The sequence below is a fragment of the Echinops telfairi genome, unplaced genomic scaffold, assembly GCF_000313985.2.
Source record: "Echinops telfairi isolate 266 unplaced genomic scaffold, ASM31398v2 ScPeMD7_7469;HRSCAF=8507_1, whole genome shotgun sequence".
NCBI classification, from domain to species: domain Eukaryota; kingdom Metazoa; phylum Chordata; class Mammalia; order Afrosoricida; family Tenrecidae; genus Echinops; species Echinops telfairi.
The window spans coordinates 75855953-75880607 of record NW_022111373.1 but is presented as its reverse complement, the minus strand read 5'-3'; the positions used below and the strand labels follow the sequence as shown (position 1 = coordinate 75880607).

The 24655-nt window shown below is 41.8% G+C and overlaps 1 pseudogene; it reads right to left on the bottom strand.

Annotated features, from left to right (window-relative positions):
- The window catches only part of LOC101653458, an 86936-nt pseudogene extending 67482 nt beyond the window's left edge, over positions 1–19454 (bottom strand).
- Positions 19455–24655: the final 5201 nt, after the last annotated feature.

Genomic DNA, 24655 nt, shown 5'->3' with positions numbered 1-24655 from the left:
GATCTCCAGTAGCCTACAACTGGGTCTTGGGTCTCCATCCTGCACTCCCTCCCCCTCATTCACTATGGTAAGATTTTTTGTTATGATGATGCCTGATACCTGATCCCTTCAACACCTCGTGATCACACTGGCTGGTGTGCTTCCTCTATGTACCATGCCAAAATAATAACAAACAACAACAAAGAAAAGCCTATAAATCTTTCCAGGCCTGTCTGTTGAGCTTCATGAATGTTTTCTGGTCAAGTCTGATGAGATGCCATGCCCTGCCTCCAAAGTCAATTTTTAGGATTCCTTGGGGACTTCTTTACTTTGCTCCCCTTGCTGCTCTGTTGCACGCCCTTCATGTTTTGCCCCAATGTGGTGGGGTCAGATCAGGCACAATTCCTGCACTGAGCCTCCAGTGTTGTCCCAGTAGGGCTATGGTTCAGTGAGGGTCGTCATTTCTCCTCATGGGGCCACCCCTATGGTCCTCTCTTCACTGGCTGCTCTGAGCAGGAACATTGCCCTCTGGGCGTGGTGGGCCAGAATGTATTCCACTCTCTTTTTCTCTCTCTTTCCCGCTTCATTTGTTCCTCTGTGCTCTGAGCAGACGTGCCCCTCTCCCGAGCTGTAGCTTCAGTGCTGTCCTCTGTAGTGCATTCTGGGGACAGGGTCCACATATCTGGGATTGGGGCCGGCCTGACAGACCTCTCTATTGGTGCGCTGCTTCCACATTCAGTCTTCATAGTAATTTATACTCCTCTTTTCCTAACAGCCTAGAAGCCTGGTAGTGTAATGCTTATGGGCCAGATTCCTAACTGCAAGGTCAGCAGTTTGAAACCATCAGTCACTCCTCAGGAGAAAGAGGAGGCTTTCTACTTCCATAGAGTTATAGTCTCAGAAACCCACAGAGACAGTTCTACCCTTTCCTATGAGTCTCCGTGAGTCAGAATTGACTCCATGGAAGTTCATTGTTTTTTTTATTTCCTGACAGTAGGAAAGGGAAACCTTATAAAGAAAAAGGAAAATCATACACACACAGAGGATGAAGTTACTACAATGTTTGGCACATAGTTAATATTTTACTCAGTTATATTTTTCTGACAAAATGATCTGAGATGCTGAAGTACATGAAGAATGAAGCAACCAGATCATAAGAATTATTAACATTCTTCAATACACAGATCACAGAACCTTGCTTGCCAAATTGAAGAGGTGGTGAAGCAATTAGTTATGGAGATAAAAGACTATAGCCTTCAGTATGCACTACATCTGAACATGAAGAAAACTAAGTCTATCACAACCAGACCAATAAGCAACATCGTGGTAAATGGAGACAAGAATGAAGTTGCCAAGGATGTTGTTTTCCTTGGATCCACAACCAGCACCCATGGGAGCCGCCATCGAGAAATCAAATGACACATTGCATTGGGAAAATCTGCTGTGGCAGATCTCTGTAAAGAGTTTAAAAGGAAAGAGATCACTTTGAAGACTAATGTGAGCCTAACCTGTGACAAAATATTTTCAATTGCCTTGTAGGCATATGAAAACTGTACAATGAATAAGAAGGACAAGAGAAAAGTAGGGTTTTGAATTACAGGGTTGGTGAAGAATACTAATTATGCAATAGACTGTCAGAGAAACTAAAACATCTTTCTTGGAAGATGCTCCTTTGAAGTAAGAATAGCAAGATTTCATTTCTTTTCCTTTGGACATGTTTATCAGGAAGGACCAGTCCCTGGAGAAGGACAACATGCCTGGTAGAGTAGAGGCTGAAGGGAAAAGAGGAAGATCATGTGTAGGTTGGACTGAGAGAGTGGCTACAACCATGGTCTCAAGAACAGCAATGATTGTGAGGATGGTGCAGGACTGGGAAATATGTTGTTTCTGTTGATATGAGTTGAACTGGCTCAAGGGCACCTGACAACAACAATAATTTTCTGCCTTTTCTCTGGACATACTCTCACACCAGTCAATGCATAAACACCCCCTACACCTTACACAGCCTATCATTTCCACTTCATGGCTTTTTCAGAGTTCTTTTTGAGCTCTCCATTATTATTATTATTACTATCTTTGCTCCAAATCCTTTCCCTACTAAATCCTGAATGATTTTATTACTTATTCAAATTTTATTAAACTTTATTGAGGTGAACAACTCCAAAAGACAAGTACTGTATGATCCCTTTGATATAAAATATGTAAACTTGACAAATTTATAGTGCCCAAAACCTATTAGCGGTTATTAGGGGCAGGAGGGTAAGACAAGAGAGAATTACCCTGTTTCCCCGAAAATAAGACAGAGTCTTATATTAATTTTTGCTCCCAACGATGCACTAGGTCTTATTTTCAGGGGATGTCTTATTTTTCCACGAAGAAAGAATACGGTACACATTTATTGTTGATATCCTTATTATTGGAGAGGTCTTATTTTTGGGGGGATGCCTTATATTTCAGCGAGAGGCAAAACTGTAAGTAGATATTATTTTAGGGGATAGCTTACTTTCGGGGGAACACTGTACTGCCACAGGGAAATGAGTTCCTAATGAATAATAGAGAAAGAAAATGGGAATGAATGGTAGTGATGGTTACACAATATGATGAATGTAATGAATGTCAGAGAGCTCTGCATGCAAAAAGGATTGAAATAGCAAATGCTTTGTCATCTATGAGAGAAATACAGGGCTTTATTCCTGTAAAGCGTTATAGTCTCGAAACCCTGTCCTATAGGGTCTCCATGAGTCAGAACTGACTTGATGGCAGTGAGCGTCGTATATATTTGTACTATGTTAAAAAAAGAAAGAACAGTATCATACGTGGGAACTCTCACACTCTCCAACCCCTCTTCAGATACATCTTTCTAGGGGTAACCCCTTATCTTGACCTCTAACTACATAGGTTAATTGTGCCTGTTTTCAAATTCTATGTGGATAGACCCATCCGATTTATGCTCTGTTTTAGCTGACTTCTGTCACGCAATATTATGTTTATCAGATTCATCTATGTTGTGTGCATGCACATTTTATTAATTCATAGTATTTTATTTGTAATTGTACCACAATTTATATTTCACCTATTCTACCGCAGACACACATTTAGATTGTCTTCATGTTGGTGTCACTGTGAATCTTATTGTACATGAATTTTGATCAGAGTATGCATGGAGTTGTTTCAGTATATATCTAGGAATTCAATTGGTAGGTCATTGAGAATGTAAATGCTGACCTTTAGTAGATGATGACAGTCTTTAAAGTGCTTATCCAAATTTGACCCTCCCACCAGCAGTGCATGCATGCCAGTTTTCATAAATGTAGCCACTATTGTGAGTACAGTAGTTCATTATGCTATTTATTTGCATTTCCTTTATGCGTAGTATGTTAGTCATCTTTTCATTATTTATTGGCTATTTAGAAATACTCCTTTATCTAGTGATTATTCAAATTTTTAATTCATTTTCAATTTGATTATCTTTTAAAATGATTTGTCTATGTAACTATTTGGGTACATATGAGAGGTTTCAAAAATGTTTGTGGAAACATTTCATTAAAATTAATTCCATTTTTCCTTCAACAGTTTTGAAGGCCTCTCATAAATATGTGTGAAAATTAAGGACTCGAACCCATTTGAAAAGTTCAGTCATGACACAGAACAAAAAATCATATCAATGTGAATGAGGGGGAGTGCAGAGTGGAGACCCAAAACCCATCTGTAGACAATTGGACACCCCCTTACAGAAGGGTCACAAGGAATAGACAAGCCAGTCAGGGTTCAGTACTGCACCTAGTCCTTTAATGCTTCAACCATCGCCCACTATCATGATCCCAATTCTCCCTTACAAATTCGGCTAGACCAGAGTATGCACATGGGTACAGATAAGAGCTGGAAACACAGAGAATACAGGAGAGATAAAGCCCCTCAGGACCAATAATGAGAGTAGCGATACCAGGAGGGTAAAGGGAAGGTGGGGGGAGATAGGGGGAACCGATCACAATGATCTACATATTACCCCATCCCTGGGGTTTGGACAACAGAAAAGTGGGTGAAGGGAGACATCGGTCAGTGTAAGACATGAAAAAATAATAATAATTTACAAATTAACAAGGGAGGAAAGGTGGAGATGGGAGGGGGAAAATGAGGAGCTGATACCAAGGGCTTAAGTAGAAAGAAAATGTTTTGAGAATGATGATGGCAACAAAGGTACAAATGTGCTTGACATAATGTATGTATGGATTGTGATAAGAGCTGTATGATTCCCCAATAACATGATTTAAAGAAAAAAAAATAAGCAGAAAGAAAAGTTCAGGCATGGTTTACTGAAAAAGGGCAGGGTATGTATTGCACACAAACAGATTCATGTACATTGAATATGAATAGGAAACCAGCAGAGATGCCCCACTTAAGGATGGTGGCCTATCATGCCAATCTGAGTGCACATTGATCTCCATAGTCCTGTCAATAATCCAATCTTCCGTATCAGGACAGATTTAGGACTTTACATAGCCCTGATGCCTGGGTGGCACAGTGGTTAGGATCACAGCAGTTTGAACCCGTCAGCTGCTCTGACATGGCAGTCAGCCTCTATAAAGATTATAGCCTTGGAAACTCACAAGGCACTCCTACTCTGTCCTCTAGGCTCACTGAGGACCATCATTGACTGAATGGCAAGTCTCTCCCTAAACTGGCCAACTGTTCTCTAGAATGAGGTTCTCTTCTGGATTCAAATCCTTTGTCACACATATGCTTTGCAAGTATTTTCTCATACGTTGTGACCTTTAGCTGCTTGTCTTAATAATACTTTTTAATAAGCAAAAGTTCTTACATTTCATGGAGTTAAGTTTACTGATATTTTCTTTTATAGTTGGAGCTTTGTGTGACCCATTTAAGAAATTTTTGTTTACCTCCTAGTTTATTTTCTGGAAGCTTTGTTTTATTTAGGCTTCAATCCACCTGAATTGACTTCTGTGTACGGTGTGAGATAGGGATCAATAGTAATTTTTTCTCCAATGATATCTGAATAATCCAGGACCATTGAGAGGAAAGGGCAACCCCTTGCCAGCACTACAAAAGAAAATTTGTCATTTTCAGGTGATCCCATGAGGAGGGGTGCTCAAAAAAGCCCCAGAATCTTTCCCCCCAAAAGCTATGTATTAAAAATTTTTTTTAACAAAATAACCTCATCACCTTCAAAGTATTCTCCATTTCACTTAATACATTTGTCAAATCCATGATTCCATTCTTGGAAACGCTTTTCAAACTCATCTGTTTGGATGGCTCTCATTTTTTTTTCTTCACCTCTTCTACATCCTCAAATTGCCATCCTTTGATTTCCTCTTCATTCAAAGAAACAAAAAGAAGTCGCACAGTGCAAGATCAGGAGAGTAAAGTGTATGGGGCAAGAGAGGTATGCTGTTTTTGCCATAAACTGGCACACTGAGATGGCTGCGTGAGCAGGTGCATTGTCATGGTGGCAAATCCACTTCCCAATCTGCTACAAATCAGGCCTTTTTTGTTGCACTCTGTTATGCCATCTTTTCAGAGCCTCTAAGTAGAAAGCTTGATGAACAGTCTGACCTAGTGGAACAGATTCCAAATGCACTGTCCCCTCACAGCAAAAATACAAATGAGCATCGTCTTGATCTTTAATTTCACTTGATGAGGTCTTTTTGGGCAAGGTGACAATGGCGTCTTCCACTGGTTTGATTGATGTTTGCTTTCAGGGTCATAAAAATAGCACCATGTCTCATCACCAGTAATGACCTTGGGGAAAAGTCTGGGTTGCTTTGGAGCTGTTCTTTCAAAGTATGGCATGTTTCCCCTCAACACTCTTTTGCTGGTCAGTCAGAACCCAAGACACAAATTTCACAGTAACCCTTCCTGTTCCCAAATCTTCTGTTAAAATTCACCTCATTGAGCTCCAATATAGTCCAGATAACTTCCCTTGCTCTTCAATGGTCCGTCATGGGTCTTTGAACACAAGTGCATGAATTTTGTTAACATTTTCATCCATTCAGGAAGTTGACAGACATCCAGAACGAGGTTTGTCATAAATCAACATTTCATCTTCTTTGAGGAGAGAAAGCCACTCGTACACTTGAGTTTTTTCCATAGCGCTGTCCTCATAAGCTGTGCTCAATATTACAACCGTTTCTGTGGCATTTTTCCTGAGCAGGAAATAAAATTCACAGCCTCACACTGTTCTCTTAAATCAGCCATCACTACAAACAAGGTTCCAGCAAAACTGTTTTTACAAAAAAATTCACTGTGACCAGAGAGGACCTTCCCAGGTCACACCACAGGGTGCACTAACTCAGAGCAAGTTGCTTGATGCTCGCCTAAAATACGACAGTGTTGCCCAGCAGAGCTTTTTCCCATTTTGTGGGGAGGGCAGCCCCTCATATATGCGTGGGAATGAATACTAAATGATTGAGTTTGATGTCATCCCAACTCTAATTCTGCTTTTGCTCTTTGGATTTAGTTTCTGTGCCTAGTTGTCATGGAAATCAACCGTCAGCTTTTTCTAACCTAGTAGCTTATTTTAACTTCCCAACACTCTTCTTGATGGGCTTAAAATTATGAATGCTGAACACAGGTAGGTGCAAAATTAATGTTCTTTTGTTTGTTTGTTTTCCTCAATCTTACTCTCTCGTCTGCTTTCCCTTAATGACCCATCTGGGAAAACCAACTGAGAGAAGCACCAAATGGAGTGCTGAACATTCTGATGAGCACACTGGCTGCCTGCATTACTCAGAGAAAGAGGAGAAGGTTGGCTGCTTTAGTGTCACCTGTTCTATGTGAAACTGTGAGCTTGGTGAAGTGGTTAGTAGAGGCAGGATTAACTCAAACATTGTTGCTGGCAGGCTGTCACTCCCCCAACCTGCCAACTACTCCCTAGAGTGAGCATGAGCTGTTTCTGGACAACAGAAGGAATTAGTCATCAATTTTAAGATCTTCATCCAATGTTTGAATTTATGCTAGCTCTTGTTAGCTATTTAGAAAAATAAACACACACACATCCATATCCATATAAAAGTGAATGCAGTCCAAATGCAGACAGCCATACATTATAGCATTCTGTCACTTTAATAGACATAGTCATTATAGTACAATAATAATAATAATAATAAAGTGGCAGTGCCCAAGGAGGCTTACCTTCCTGTCAAGTTACCCCAATAAACACACAGTCGTAGAGCTTCTTACCACACAAATACAGCTTCCAGACAATATCACCACATCATCAACCCTTCCCAATGAAATTAGCTTCTCTAAATTTCTTAGATTATGGGTTGTCTAAAGCCATTACTGATAATAGAGACGCTGCTGTTTCTGCTGATAGTGCCAATGGCATTTAACAGTTTATGGAAGACTTTCCAGGCCCTATTCTGAGTATTTTACATCTCTTACTTCATTTGACCCTTACAATGTCCTGAGGGGTAGGTAATATTATTCCCCGCTTTCTCTGGAATTCCAGAGTTAATGTGTGTCAGAGCGCGAGCAATAGTTTGCAATACTGAGTACTAGCTTGATTTCAGTCCCCAGTACACACTATAGCGTATGTCTGTGGCACAGTGACGGGGGATTTTTTGGTCTTTCACTTTAACTGTTGAAAGGTGTAGGTGTGTGTGGTTGTTGGACACACAATGTTGCAAATCTAGATATTGCTTCATTGGGTTGTTCAGTACCATCACCTTAGTTCTGACCCATAGCTCCTATGCAACAGAGGGAAGCACTGCCCGCCCCTGAGCCATCCTCACAGTTGTTCCCCGGCCTGAGCCCATTGTTGCAGCCATGGAGTCAACCCATCTCCTTGAGGGCCTGTCTCGTTTTTTGCTGCCCCTCTACTTTACCAAACAAGATGTCCTCCAGGGACTGGTCTTTCCTGACAACCTGTCCAAAGTAGGTATGAAGAAGTCTCACTATCCTTGCCTCTAAGGAACACGCTGGCCATACTTTTCCAAGAAAGATCAATTTGTCCTTTTATCAGTCCATGGTATTTTCTAGATTTTTCTCCAGCACCAAAATTCAAATACATGGATTTTTCTCCAGTCTTCCTTGTTCAATGTCCAACTTTCACATGCATGTGAGGCCATGGAGAAGACCCTGGCTTGGGTCAGGAGCAAGGCAACATCTCTGCTCTTCAATACTCTAGGTCAGTGGTTCTCCACCTTCCTCATGCCGCCACCCTTTCAGACAGTTCCACGTGTTGTGGTAAGTCCAGGTCATAAAATTATTTTCATTGCCACTTTGTAACTGTAATTTTGTTACTGTTATGAACCATAATGTAAATATTTGATATGCAGGATGTATTTTCATTGTTACAAATGGAACATAAGTAAAGCATAGAGATTAATCACAAAACAATATGCAATTATATATTGTGAAATATTTATTTCTAATTACAAATAAATGAGTTTGTCTTGAAGCATGGTGTAGCATGGGTAACGGCTCCTGGTATGTGGGCTTATCTGCACGTGGGTGGACCGCCTGGAGACGGAGCGAGGAGCTGTGTCTTGGTTCCTAAGACCATCGGAAATATGTGTTTGGTGAACCCAAAGGGGTTGCGACCCACAGGTTGAGAACTGCTGCTCTAGAGGTCTTGTGCAGCACATTTACCTAAAACAATACATTTTAAAAATCTGACTGCTGCTTCCATGAGCATCGATTGTGGATCTAAGTAAGACAAAATCCTTGATAACTTCAATCTTTTCTCCATTTATCATGATGTCACCTATTGGTTCAGTTGTGAGGATTTTGGCCTTCCTCACATTGAGTTGTAAGCCATATCAAACTCGATAGTCATTGATCTTCACCAGCAAGTGCTTCAAGTCCTCCTCACTTTCAGCAAGCAAGGTTGTTTCATCTGCATATTGTAGGTTGTTAGTAAGTGAATAGTCCCGATGCTACATTCTTCTTTATACAATCCAGCCTCTGTGATGATTTTCTCAGCATACATATTGAATAAGTATTGTGAGAGGATTCAACGCTGTCACACAACTGTCCTGATTGTAATCATTATAGTATTCTCTTGTTCTATTTGCACAACTGCCTCTTGATCCACTTGTCCCAGTAGCCACTAATAATCTTTGGTCTGTATTATGCATTTGTCAGCTCTAAGAGTTTGTGTAAGTGGGATCATACGGAATTGTGATTGACTTTTGTGATTGACTTGCTCAACTTACTGAATTCAAACTCCTATATATTGTGTCATGTATCAGCATTTTATTTCTCTTTGTGGCTGAATAGTATCTCAGAGGAGCAGTGTCAGACCATGAGACAGCAACAGGCCTCCGGGCTCCCGGAACTGAGGGAAGCTGAATGCCTCAGGGCGGGAGCCTGGTTTGTAGAGTGGGCTGCCCTTTGGGCATTTATCAGCACTAAAAGAGTTGTGTAATGCTTGCCCAAGCAGGGCAGAGACCAAGTGACTGAGTGGCTGAGGATCCAAGGAGCGGAGAGAGACGTGCCTGCCACCATGACAAAAGAAGGTACTGCGGACAAAAGACGTGTGTCCAACACATTGTAGAACCTGTTAGCTTCCCTAGGAAACCCCGTCACTGTGAGGATTGTCGGTGTGTTCTGTGTGGCATCACCATAGATTATTGAACTCAGCAGGGCAATAGAGTGCTGTGGAAGGGACAGTTGATATGAGAACAAAGTAAAGAAGGTTGGAGGGTTGTGGACACACATCTGATCTTTACTTCATAGGAAGCCTCCTTGGGCAGATATGGACTTGGATTCTCCTGTTCCCCTGTGGAGTGGAGGATGGGTGTGCCATTTCCCCAAACCCGTACTCGTATAAAAGCAAAAAATCATGTAGGAAACACCATTGATCTGTTTTTATTAAAACCAGCAAGTGTTGTGCTCTCCATCATACCTGAGCCTTCTTCGTGGCCTTTTGCAGCAACATTTCTTTCTTTCTTTCTTTCTTTCTTTCTTTCTTTCTTTCTTTCTTTCTTTCTTTCCTCTCTTTCTTTCTTTTTATTGTCATTAAAGTGTCCACAGCAAACCATAAGCAGTTCAACAATTTCTACATGTGCATTTCAGTGGCATTGATTTCATCTTCAAGCTGTGCAACATTCTTGCCCTCCTGTTTTGACTCGTTCTCCCCCCACTTACACTAACTTATGGCGGCCAAGGTGAGCTTTGTCGTGGTTGTCAGTTTAATCCCCATATAGCTTTATCTCAAGACCATGCTGTTCAAGGCAAACATTCTTTACTAAATGAGATACTTAGCATTGAGATGAAATTTTGTTGTTGTTGTTTAATGGTTATCTCAGGGCAGTAGTTTCAGGGGTGCATCTAGGAGCAATAATTCCATAAAACCTGGATTCCATGAGAATTTGCAATTCATTTCTGTTTTTCCCTCTTTTAATCAAAATCCTCTATGGAATCTTTGATCAAAATGTTTGGTAATGACATCCAAGCACGATCCTGTTCCGCTGGTCTGATGGTGGAGGAGGAAGTTGTTCATGGAAAGCAATTGGACACTATTCCATTTCTTCTTCCCTTTTTATCTGTGCAGCAACATTTCTTAAAATGAGATTATAGATTGTCAAGTTTTTTTAAGATTCTTTTCATTTGGTATTTTATTGAAAATCTTAAACTTTTTAAAACTAAAACTTCTCTTTTGTAAAGCTAATTCACCTTTAAGACACAGTTTCATAAGCCTTGATTTTTGTAAATCAGTGTTACTAAAATTTAAATCCTTGGGCCTCTTGCAGCCCAACAGGACTGTTCTGCAAAGGCCACAAAAGGCATGCCATTATGTGGATTTCTTGGTCCAGAATTTCTCTAGGTCTTCTCTTACCTATCAGAGCACCACCCTGCTGACCTGCTGGTTGGCCTCTCTGATCACCTAGCCCCTTTCTTTTAGTTCTTGTATGCCGAGACCTTCTCCTCTTATACCTCTTGTATTTTGAACCCTGCTCCATTCCATGTGAGAAATATAAAGGGAGAAGGGCCAGCATTGTGCTTGACCCTTCCTCTCTGCTCCTGACCTTTCCATTTCAGTTTCTGGCGAGGTTATTATTTAGCTGCAAAGGGGAGAGTAGAGAAAGGCAGCTTGTGCTAATAAGCAGTTGGAGGAATACAACATAGTATAGAAAACCAATTTCCTATGGTGACATGATTCTGGAAAGAGGAGCTCCATGGGCTAGTGGAGCTTTTAAGGTGGTGGCTGCTGTACTTGTCCGTTTGCTAATACCGCTGAGCAAGGAAGAACAAAGAGACACTGAAGTTAATCATAGAGATGCCAAACATATTTTCCCTGCCTTCTTAGCTCTTCCTGAGGAAAACAACCTTTTCCTTGCTTATGATGTTTTGGCACAAAGAACCCCTGTGAAAACATTTCTTTTAGAAAAATTAATACAAGACTAGTTTCAAGCCATGGTGTTTTAAATCGCCTCATATCCATATGAAAGTTGGACATTGAATAAAGAAGACAGAGAGGAATCAATGCATTTGCATTATGGTGCTGGAGAAGAATATTGAAAATAACATGCACTGAAAAGTGTATGGCCGGATCAATACCAGGCTGGCTTCTAGCAGCAAGTGACCTTGAATCTCCCCCACATGTGCGTAGCTGACCACAGCTAGCTGAAACAACTAGCAGCAAGTGGCCTTGAATCTCCCACACACACCTGCGGAGCTGATCAGAGCTGGCTAATGGCCCACTTTGTTCTCGACCTGCCACTCTGTACCTGACACCAGCATGACCTGTTTGGCTCAGTGCCCACTTTGCTCTCGACCCTCCACTCTGCTCTGCACCCAGCATGGCCCGTTTGGCTCAGTGCCCGCTTTGTTCTTGCCTACCGCTCTGTACCCGGCACTAATACACCCAGGACCAGGAAGACACCTTACATTCCTGAAACCTGGACATACCTGTCCATATAAGCAGCAGCCCTGTAGCCTGCAGTGCGACTCCCCCAGCCCGGACGTTGTGGACTGTGGGACTTCGCCCAGGTTGGGGTTTTTTCTCCCTAATAAATCCTGTTTGTTCTGATTCAAGTGATTTGGTTTCTGGCACCTCTCGACTACCTTACAAAAAGAGGACAAACTGTCTTGGAAGAAGTACAGCCAGAGGGGTTCTTAGAGGCAAGGACGGTGAGACTTCTTCTTACATACCTGGGATGTGTTGTCAAGAGAGACCAGACCTTGAAGAAGGACATTGCGCTTGGTAAGGTAGAGGGGCAGCAAAAAAGAGGAAGGCCCTTAAGGAGATGGACTGACATCATGGATGCAACAGTGGGCTCAAGCATAGGAACAATTGTGAGATGGCACAGGACATGCTCCATTCCTGGTTCTCCTCTCTCATGAGTAGTACAATTCTTCTTCCCACTTCTGAGATGGCGAATTTTATACCCAGCAGGATACGAACCACAATTCACACTGTTGACAATCACAGCTGAATCAAGTAATACAGGTAAGTATCACCCCCACCTGCTTACCCAGAATCAAATGAAAGTCATTTGGAGGGAGCAACAAAAAAAGGCTATGGTTTGAAGAACCATGTTAAACAATTCCATACTAATTAATATCCCCCAAACAATTGGGAGGAGTCATGATGTTTGCTCAATGAATTGCTCAGTGAACAGTAGTCATAGACTTTGCTCAGTGCAGTGTCTCAGAATGGACCCCAGAGTTTCTAATCTGACTAGCTTAAAGTGGCAGGGAGAGAAGGCATTATAGAAGTACACTACTGGGAGTGAAGGTAGGAGTGGTCAATCTAAATTCTAGCCTTAAATTCCAGGATCCATGAATGCCAGGTATGGGGATATGTAGAGCTCACTGCCATGGAGTCGTTGCCAACTCACAGTGACCCTATAGGACAGGACAGAATGACTCCTGTGATTTTCCAAGACTGTACTCTCTCTGGGAGTGGAAAGGCTCATCTTTCTCCTGGTACGGGGATACAGCACCAGGCTCTCTAAAGTTTCTCTGGCCTGCTAAGATCATAAAACCACTCTGCTTTTAAGCTGATATTTGCCAAACTCCTTCTATGATCTTGGGACTGTCCTGGGCACTTGAGATACAACAGAGGGAGACATCCTTTTTTGTCACTCAATAGCAATTCATTCAACTCAGGGTTTAATTTAATCAACAGATGTTTACAGAATTCCTACTCTGTGCCTTTGTCTCTTTGAGATAGTGGATTAGATTAAGTTAGAACACTTCAGCTGCAAAAATCAAAACACAACAACAACAATAAAAAAACCCAAACCCAGATATCTGACCCAAAGTGGCTTTTAAACAAGAAGAGACCTAATAGGTTGAATGACTGTTTGCCTGGTTCTGTACGAGTTTAGCAGTGGAAGGCCCACTCTGGGAAAACTCTCAGGGCTGGCCCAGTTAGCATAACTGGTCATGCATTGAGCTGCCTTCTTAGTGCTAAGAGGTATAAGGTGTAGCAATTTATCCTTGACTTTAAAGGGGATATTCTATCATTCCTCAAGTTTCTGGCCCTCTGAATACTTCACCGAGTGGGCAGGACCTTGAATTTTCTTAAGATTTATTTCCCACACTCTGTGTGACAGATTTTATGTCTATTTGACCCTGTGTGAACGTGTAGGAGTGGAGTCCAACCTGTCAATCACGGCATGATGACGTCTTCGTGGAGGAGTAGCCTCTTTATAAGGAGAGTCTGGGAACTTTTCTCTTTGCCTTCTTGCTTTCTGGGGTGCTGCCTGCCTCCAGTGTTGGGCCCATGTAGACTGCCTGACCTTGAGCTGTTGGTACCCTGCCACGTTTCTGCTGACCTTGGATCCACGTGGTTCTGCACTCACTGGCCTGTGATCTTCCTTTATTCCACTTCACCTTTCTGCATTATTGGCCTGTAGCTACATGAGTCTGAAGAGGGCTTTAACTAGCATTGGACCCATGGACTTAAGTTGGACTGGGCTAGGATGCTTTCTTGATATATATAAGTTCCTTCTTAAACACATATGAATGTCACTGATTTGGTTCTGTAGACAACCCAGTCTAACACAATCTGGGACAATATAAGACTGTCTCCAATATCCTAGTCACTTGCTCATCCAGGAAAATTGACATGATATCATTACAAGATATTGTTGTTAGCTCCCACTGAGATAGCCTCTGACTCACAGTGAGAGCCCATAGGCCACTTATCTACCAGGAAATTCTCAAGCAGATGACCTATCCATGCTCTGCAGTATATAGGAGACCCCTGCCAAATAAGTGATGGGAGGTTCCGTTGAAATACAGGGCATCAGGCACTGTGGGTTCTTTCTAAAGAGATGAGACTGTCTCTCTCTCTGAAGCAAATCATAGGGATTTTCAGGGATTGCCCTAGCTGCTCACTGGAAAGGCACAGGCCTGTCCCCTAGCATCTAGGCAAAATACCCCATGCAGACACCTCCACCAAACTATGGCAAGTGGATTACATAAGACCTCTCCCAATGTCTGACGATTACCATTATGCCACTGGCCTGCTGCAGGCATATCCATGCAAGTGAGTAACCCAATGTCATATGCACGCATCGTTTCTCCTAGCTGTGTGCCACCTATGGCACTCCCAACAGATGTTGACAGTGACCAGGGAACCCACTCTACCAGACACTAGCAATGGAACAAGTGACTGCTCTGTGGTGCATCACTGAGTATCAACACCAAACACAAAAAGTGTCTCTTAATTATTACTCCATGGGCCAAAGAAGACTATGAGAACTCATGTGCCTGGCAAAGATGAGGCATGCCTCCTGCCTTTGCCTGAAAACATCACCAATCTCCTGTTGCTGCTGCGCCAAGACCTCGTCCGTGGGAGGGCTGCTGTCTCTCTTCCATGGACATTGAAAACCAGTCTTCAGGGCTTTGGTATTTCAGCCACTTGCAACGGGCTTATGGCTAGGTTGGTAGGTGATGCTATGGTGATCACCCACACTCATCTCAAACTTGCAGGTGATTAATCCAATTGGTGAGATGATCCCTAAGGGGATGCTAGTCCTAAACCTATGAAACATTTTAGTTCCTGGGTTGCATTACGCTGGCCTCCCATCTCCTGTGAACCTGCAGGGACAATCCATGTTTTGCAAGCCCGAGGACAGCCCCAGCCTGGAGTCTTTTTGAGCACATCTCCCAACACCGTATGCATTTTGCTTGGTGGTCATGACTTACCCGTGCCAGTGTCTCTCACTTCTGTGTCTTTTCATCCTAGTGCTTCCAGGAATGTTTTTCTTGCCAGCTGGGCCACCATGATGGCTGATGTGAGAAATCAACCAGATTGTTAAGTCTATGGACAAATAGTAACAACTTCAGCTATCAGTCTGCTATGGAAAGTTGTTCCAGCCAATACCAGCATCCGGGCATGCCTACTGGACTGAAGGAATTAGTCTGGACTAGGAGGCCTTCCTTTCCCCACTTTCAGGTAAATTGTTCTATTGACCTGTTTTCTAACTGACTCAATTCTTTTACCCTCCATACAGTATACCGAGTTCTTATTCATCCTGGGACTTCTTTGCCTTGGGGTATTATTTTGTTATGGGATTTATTGCTATTGCAGTCTCTGGCTACAAATTTCTAATGTCCAAGGGATAATGTGGGAGATTGGCAGTAAGATTGTAAGAGCTATTTCTGGGGCTTTGGGATAGATTGTAGGGACACTAGTTAATGGTCATAAATGGCTGCACTTCGGCTAAGAACGCACTCCCTGTAGGTCCACCTGAATGATACATTTCTCCCACACTTAGCCAGAATGCTACAGCACAGCCAAAGCCACTGTGACCGCTTCTTGCGTCCCCCCTTATCAGGATAGCACCAACCTAACAATGAGTTTCTGGTAGGTTAGTGTTATGTTGTGAATAATTTCAGCAGCCTACCTCACTCAACCTTATAAGTGGTATCAAAAGACCTTTGATAATGACCCCCATATTGGATCCTTTCTTCTTCATCCACCCACCACTGAAAGCATTATGGAGCCCTGGTCGGTAAGCCCTCCAATGAAAATAAACCAATGTCCATCAGATTGATTCGCAGTCACTTTTCCAGGCTCTTGGCATCTATAAATAGGGGCCTCTCCCTCTTTGGGACTGAAGGCCCAATACCATGACCAAGTAGGATTCATCCAAGGTGTGTAAGGATGGTTCGACATTAGAAGAATAATTGATATAATTAATTACATAAATTAAACAAAGGAAAAGAGGTATATGATTATACTGACTGGTGTGGAAAAGGCATTTGCCAAGTGCAATACCCATTCATGATAAAAATAAGAATAGAAGGGAAATCCCTCAACATAATAAAAGCTATATGTACAAGTCCAAGGGCTAACATTCTCAATGGAGAGAAACTGAAAGCATTCCTCTTATGAATTGGAACCAAGAATAACCTTTATCTCCAGCCCCATTCAATATTGTGCTGAAAGTCTTAGCCAGAGGTACAAGGCTCTGGCTTGAAACCTTAAAATGAAATGAAAAATGAAAATGAAAGGAAAAGTAAAGCCATTTACTAGTAAGAGGAGGTAAAATTCTCTTTATTTGAAGATGTTATGATCCTATGCACAGAAAAATCCCCAGGAATCAGCAAAATTTTAGATGGAAACAACGGAAATGCCATTCAGTGAAAGGATTGATAATAAACTTTGGTATACAACACAGTGAAAGGCTTTGCAGCATTCAAATATAATGATGAATCTGCAAAACACCTCATAACAAAATGAACTTGAGAATTTATGCTAAGTGAAATTAATCAATCATAAAAGGACAAATATTGTCTGAGACCACTATTCTAAAAAGACAAGAAAAAGTTTTCACACTAAAAGAAACATCCTTTGCCCAAGAAAGAAAAGTATGGTTTGGAAAACATGAAAGATTATGGAAGAAATGGCACAATTATGACATGAGTTGTGTTAGTCTGGGTAGACTAGAGAAACAAATTCTTAGACTCTCATATGTATATAAGAAAGAGCTTTATATAAAGAGTAATTATACATTAGGAAAACATCCCAGCCCAGTCCAGATCAAGTCTATAAGTCTGATATTAGCCCATATGTCCTATATCAATCTATAAAGTCCTCTTAGGAGTCATGAAACACATGCAAAGACACAGAATGCAGGATGGTCACAGGCCAGTGGGTGGGAAGTCTTGTGGATCCAGTGACAGTGTAAGCATCTCAGCTCTGGCAGGGTGTCCATGCTGCTGTTCCAGCTCAGGGCACTAGTGTAGTTCCATGTGTTTTGTAAGTAGAGAGACTCTCAGGGAGTGAGCAGAGAGAAAGTGTCTCCCGCCTCCAAGGAAGAATACAGGAGTTCCCAGAATCTTCAGGAGAAGGTCATGCCCACACAGAGGCATCATTGGCTATGATATGATTGACAGGCTAGACTCCACCCCTTCACTATTAATCCTCTCAAATGGACAACCGATTATATAACTTCCACATGAGTGAACTATGGAACTATATAATACATGTATTGGCTCCCAAATGATGGCCAAAAAAAGGGCATAGATCCAAGAATGCGTTTGGGGCTAGCACTAAATCCTAGCTCCTACTTAAGAACAATCAGTTCTTACATCATGGCCCTGCTCAATACTCACTTTCACAAAATGATCCCTGAAGATAAGGGTGCTACAGCAAAGTGTCGTAAAGAAAGAAGATGGTGCCAGGCTCTCAATCGGAATAGTGTCTGGGATCTTAAAGGCTTGTATTCAAACGAGCAGACATCTAAGCGAGGAGTCAATGAAGGCCACACAGAAAAAGCACACCAGCTTGTGTGATCCAAAGATGACAATTACAAAATTCAAATATGGTGAGGAGAAATACATCAGAGCAAAAAATTATGAACACCCAATTTGTGGAGGGCGATGGGGGATCGTGGGAGCTCCACACCCATCTGCAGAGTATCTGGTTGGGCTGGGCCACTGGCAGATCTGCTCCAGCCACAGCAAGAGTCTTGGAACAGCCTTGCTGTCAGGCAGAGACCTCTGCCATCTTTATGATGCGGGACCGACCTGGAGACTCGGCCAGCTGACCGCCCCGAATTTGTTCTGGTCTCTCTTACTGGCTCCACGACAGACATTTCTTCCCTAACTGTTTGAATATTGCTTGGGGGCTTTTCTTTCTTATGCATTATTTGTATTTTCGTCTGTATACTATCATGTTTTTATCCTTACCACCTTAGCACAACTTTGTTTTTGTTGTTTTCTGTTGGGTCTCCCAGTGGTGAAGCAGAGGAGGAGTGGAGGCATAATGAGAATAATGGATACAAGTGGCTATAGAGAATACTGGGGGCGGGGGGAGATCAGTGGTTCTCAACCTTCCTAATGTCTCAACCCTTTAATAGAGTTCCTCATGTTGTGGTGATCTCCCAGCCATAAAATTATTTTCATTGCTACTTCATACCTGCAATTTTGCTACTGTTATGAATCGGGCGACCCCTGTGAAAGCGCCATTCCACCCCCAAAGGGGTCATGACCCACAGGTTGAGAACCGCTGGGGTAGGTGATTGAGAGGAGAAGGGGATTTCGGGAGTAAACAATGAAGACGGGAGAAGGGAGGGAGCACTAGAATGGATTGTGATTGCATAACTCATCTTAGAGGTGATTTAAGCATGGGGAAATGCTCTAAAATTAATGGGGGGTGGTGACTGCACAATTCTCCTTGATATGATTGAATAGTTGAACTGTTGACTTATGTGATGTGTAAATTACTTGCCAATAAAACAGTTGGAAACAAAACAAAACAAATCAAAAACGTTCTTTGGTGGTGACCAGAGGTGGAAGGGGAACAGATCAGAAATCACTGGTTGGTGGTTAGACAAGTGTTAACTTGGGTGAAGAGGCGGGTGATATGCAATAAGGGAGAAGCTGACAAAAAGTGATGACAGCTGAAGAAGACAGTGAGCAGTTTGTAAGAGTTGAAGGCAACAGAGGTAGTAAATACTGCTCCCTACACACCTGTAATAACTGGGATCCATGAGTAGAAGTTTGGATGGGCATGCAAGCAGAACAGGTGTGGGAGGGAAAGTGGGAATATCTTCACACATATGTATATATATAAGTTTGACAGAGGACTCTCGCATATGTGGATTTGATTTTGCATATAAAAATAAAAATGTGTGTACATATGTCATATATATGTCATATACATATATATATTCCATGCCAAAGCTGAAATTAGAAGACCTGACCCAAGCAAGGTGAATAAATGGCATGCGGGCCATATCTGACCTCCTTTCATTACACAAGTGGGAAGGAGAATCTAACTCCACATCTGCCCAAGGGCGATTCCCATGAGGCAACTTTAGACATGCCTCTACTTCCATCCTTCTGTATCATACTCTGACACCAGCACATCCATGGCACTCTATTTCTCTGCTGGGTTTGGTAATCCATTCCAATGTCCACACTAAATTCATGAACAATACTCATGAGTATGGGGGTTTATTAGGGATGTTAATAGGCTTCAAGTTAGGATTTAAAAAAAAATTAAAGATATGGTTCTTTTATCCACAGTACCTCTTCTCAGCCATGCTGGCAGACAAGTCTCTCTTAGGCCTTCAGCCTCTCAACCATGTTGCCTCATGGCATTAGCTTACTGGCAACAGAGTTACAAAGTTCCTTTAGCATCAATTAATACCCAAAGCATACTCTACTCTTCAAATCAGCCCCAAACAGACTCAGCTTTATTTGGTCCATTTTGTGAAGCCTGCTCTCCGTGTCCTGGTCTCAATTGCTGCTGCTGCCACTACATGGAGGGATTTTGCACATGTCCCATGGGTGGCTCTTATTTCTTGATGGTCATGGGATATTGTTTCCTCCTGCTTCTGATAGGACTCAATTTTATACCTAGTAGAATGGCAAAGCGACCAATCTCTATTACTGGGTGGGAGTTACAAAGATTATGAATAGAAGAGCCACAGCAAGTCATTTCATTTTACCAACCACGGTATTTTCAATCACCTCATATGCATATGAAATCCAGACAATGAATAAGGAAGATTGCAGAAGAATTGATGCATTTGGATTATGGCACTGACGGAGAATACTGAAAGTACCAGAGGCTGTCAGAGGAACAAACAAATCTGTCTTGGGGGAAGCTGGTACGGTGAGGCTTACTTTGAACATGTTATCAGGAGAGACAAGACATCAAGCTTAGTACAGTAGAGAGTCAATGAAAAACATGAAGCCCCTCAACAAGATGGCTTGACAGTGGTTGCCACCGCAGACTCAAATATAACAGTAGTTATGAAGATGGTGCCCAACTGGCAGTGCTTCATTCTGTTGTATATCCGATCTTCAAACAAGAGAACAACCGCTTCTTTGAGATCCCGGGGACAGCATTGAACCCAGGACAAAATAAGGAAGAGTAAGAAGAGAAAGAAGAGTGGGAACCAGGGATCGTAACGGATGAGTCGTGCTGCATTGAGGGGACTGCCCTGAATAAGATGAACCAAAATGGGTTCAAATTATTGACTAGAAAGCTGATGATCTTCTCTGTCAATCTTCACCCAATTGAGAATAAAAAGTTAAAAAATAAATTAAAAGAGTAAGATCTTCCCTGAGATGGATTGGCACAGTGGCAACAATGGGCTGAAACATAGCAACCATCGTGAGGATGGTGCAGGAGCAGGCAGTGCTTCATTGTGCTATATGTAAGGTCACTGGGAGTGGAAACCCACCCACCTAACAGCAACAACACGCCGTCCTCCTGATCATGGGCTCGTAGGATGTTCTTGTCTCCCAATTGATCCTTCTCGGTGATGTACCACAAGCAAGGTGAAGTATCACCCTCCATGCTTACTTTGCTGTACTTCATTGAACACTGATTTATTTGCTCTCTGGCAGTCCAACGAACATTTCCTATTCACCGACTTTGCCAGCACCATCGTTCAAAAGCGCCAGGTTTTCATCTGCCTCTCTTTACCATTGCTCCACAGCCTTGAAGCCCTCCAAGCTACCGCCACCCCAATAAGCCACAAATGCTAACATTTCTTTTTTCTACACACTTCCAATATTCCACTACTATTCAGAGGAAGGAAAACAGAACAAGGGTTGAAGGCACTGTACCCGTACACAGGTAGATGTCGCCATGTCTGGCTCCTGCTTACAGTGGCTGTGGGAATACATGGACATTGTACAGAAAGTGAGTATCATGAGGATATATAGGATGGGGCTTCAAAAAGTCCATGGAAAAAAGTTAACCACAGATTATGAAGCCTTTTCAAGGCACTTCATATAAGGTATTTTTTTAACCGGTGGTCTAGAGAGTCCTGTACTTCTTTGTTTAGCCTCCTATTGCAAGGGCCCATGATGTCTGATTTCATCACAGGAATTGCCTAAAGCCAGGATGCAACATATACACATTTCTTTGACTTTGAGGGCCACCCACTTACTTGGACTGCCCCAGTCTATCGCTGAAGTGAATGAGAGCTTCTATGTCAGTGTCCGTAGAGGTGTCAGGGACCTGCATAACAGAGTGTTTGCTAAGAACATGCTTAAGGTATTGTTACTTAAGTCTATCCAAGCACTCTGGAGCAAAATAAATAATCTGTAATTAAAACTCTAATTTGTAAACCAGACTCAAAATCATTACTTTAAAGAGTATAATTTGTTTATACTTTTTAACAGATTTGTTACTTGTAATATAATTTTTATCTCAAAAAATATTTTTTTCATCATTTCTGGTGAATAAGCCAGTAGCTTGAAACTTGAGCTATAGCAGATGGCATGAAATAGAAATGTTACCTCTGTAATTGAAAATCCATTTCCTTTCATTCCTGAAGTTTATTTTTGAGGTACCTGCCTTGCCATCTCAGACTATGCAAATGTGTTTGTGACTTGGGAAAGAGATGTGCCGCTGACTAGCATAATTGAGTTGTAGAATAAATTTCCTTTTCCCTTTTCATCTCTATGAAAGCTGTCTAGACTGCGAGCCAGTTTCCCTCCCCTCCCCCCATTTGGTGTTGCAGAGATCTGTCTGATGCCAGGGCATACTTTAATAAGTCATAGGTCCTACTGCCTTCGGCACCATCGTCCATTAGAATAGTTTAAGGCCAGATAAGCCCCGACCTTGGTAAGGAAAGTTGATTGCCTTTTTTAGGTTCTTAAACTTTGTTTAGAGCTCTTTTGCCTATCCATTGTAGCAGGCGATCACTTTTATTCATATTCCTTCAGATTCAGGTTTGGTCTTGCCCTACCACTACCCTTACCTCAAGGATTAAAAGAAATATTTCTTCTCTGGTATTGCGTGTCTTCCTATGCCCCTGGTTTGAGTAATGTTTTGTTCCTTCTAGAAAACCTGGTAGCACAGTGGTTAATTCACCAAAAGGCAGTCCCACTCTGTCCTGTAAAATCGCTGCTGATTGGATTTAACTCCATGGTAATCAGTTTGTACCCTTTGTCAATGGCCACTAACCTATTGTGCTACGAACATTCTAGACCCGGGGAAGATTAATACCAAGGCACATAGACATTGCCAATGGATGCTAAGCCCTCAGAGTTGACAGACAGCCTTCTCTGAGAGCTTGTACTCATTTTCAGACTTCTGGTTTTCTAAACCAAGTCGACAGTAGCTAGCAACAACAGCAACAACAACAAAGTGTGAGAGGATATATTTGTTTGCTAAAGCCATTTATGTTACAGCAGCATCCGGTAACTAGGACATGTAAGATTGTGATTGCTGATGTTAGTTGAAACAGACTGCTTTCAAGTCTGTTTCCACTCACAGTGACCCTGTGCACAACAGAGGGAGGCGCTGCCTGGTCCTGTGCCATCTTCACGATTGTTTTTATATTCGAGCCCATTGTTGTAGCCACTGTGTCAGTCCATCTGGTTGAGGGCCTTCCGGTTCATGTGATCCAATGTCTCTGATTATTTTATCAGCATGCAGATTGAATAAATAGGGTGAGTCTAAAACCCTGCTGCACACATTTTCTAATTTTAAACCATGCAGTATTCCCTTGTTCTGTTCGAATGACTGCCCCTTGGTCCATGTGCAGGGTCTGTATGAACACAACGAAGTGTTCTGGAAATCCCATTCTTCTCAAGACTAGCCATAGTTTGTTATGATACACACAGTCAAATGCCTTTACATAGACAGTGAAACACAAGTATACATTTTTCTGGTATTCTCTGTTTTCAGCCAGCATCCGTCTGATGTCAGAAATACTATCCCTTGTTCAACATATTCTTCTGACTCTTTAATGAAGGACCACCATGTAACTCAGTATCAAAAAATATAGCATGTCAGATGGAGGGAAGTTCTATGGAGAAACATAAATTAAGGAATATTGTTGCCCATTGTTGCAGTCACTGTATCAACACATCACTTTGAGGGGCTTTGTCTTTTTTGCTGTCCATCTAATGTAACAAATATGATGCTTTGTTTTGTTTTTCCCCAGAGACTGATCCCTCCTGAAAACTGGTCCAAAGTCTGTAAGATGAAGTCTTGCCACACTTACCTCTAAGGAGCAGTCTGGCCGTATTTCTTCCAAAACAGATCAGTTTGTCTTTTTACAAGTCTATGGTGTGTTCAGTATTCTTCTCCAGCACTGCAATTCAAGCACATGGATATTTTTTCATTGTCCCATATTCAATGTCGAACTTTAACATGCACATGACGCAATTGAAGACAAACACCACGGCTTGGGTCTGGCACACATTAGACCACAAAGTAACATCCTTCCTTTTCAATACTCTAAGAGGTCTTGGACAGCAAACAGCTTTATCCAATTCAATGTGTCATTTGGTCTCTGGACTACTCCTTCCATGAGCATTGATTGTGGATTGATTATGGATCCTTGCCAATGTGAATCTTTTCTCCATTTATCACGGTATTATCTATTGGCCCAGTTGTGAGGATTTGGGTCTTCCTTATATTGAGTTGTATTCCATACTGAACGCTACAATCCTTGACCTTCATCAGCAAGTGCTTCAGGTCCTCCTCACTTTCAGCAAACAAGATTGTGTCATCTGCATATTGAAGGTTCTTAATAAGCCTTCCTCCAATCCACATCTTCTTCATATAATCCAACTTCGCTGGGAAAAAGTAACACCTTTGCTCTTCCATACTTTAAAGATATATGCAACATTTATCCAACGCAATGCAACCTTTGGTTTCTTTGTTGCTGTTTCCATGTGCATTGATTGTGGACCCATGACAGATGAAGTACTCAACAACTTTAGGCTGTTAATCCTTATGGAAGTAGAAAGCCTCATCTTTCTCCTGTGGATTAGCCGGTGAGTTTGAAATGTTGACGTTACAGTTAACAGCCTAATACGTAAGCAACTATGCCACCAGGGCTCCTGAGTTCTTATAGTCATTTTGCAGTTAAAAAAAGAAACTTCAGACTCAATCAAATTATATTAGCTGATGAAACTTAAATGATCCCGAAGAGACAAGACTAGGATTTAAGTACTGGTCTCTGATTCAAATAATTTACCATGACAAAATGACACTAAAGAATAAGAGCATATAATTTTAAGGCTTGGAGTGTCCGAAGAGATCAACTCATTAAAAGTCTGATTTTATATATGTGTGCAGAACTGAGGTTCACCTGAATCAGCAGATTTTCCCAAACTTGGTTATGCCACGAATCAGAGAAAGAACTCTCAAGTGTTAGGTATAGTAGTTCAAGGAACTACAAAAAGCTATTTCTAAACACAGAAGAAAATAATATATTTTGTTGAACCCACACTTTGTTCTTCATAGGTTTTTATTTTACTAATGACA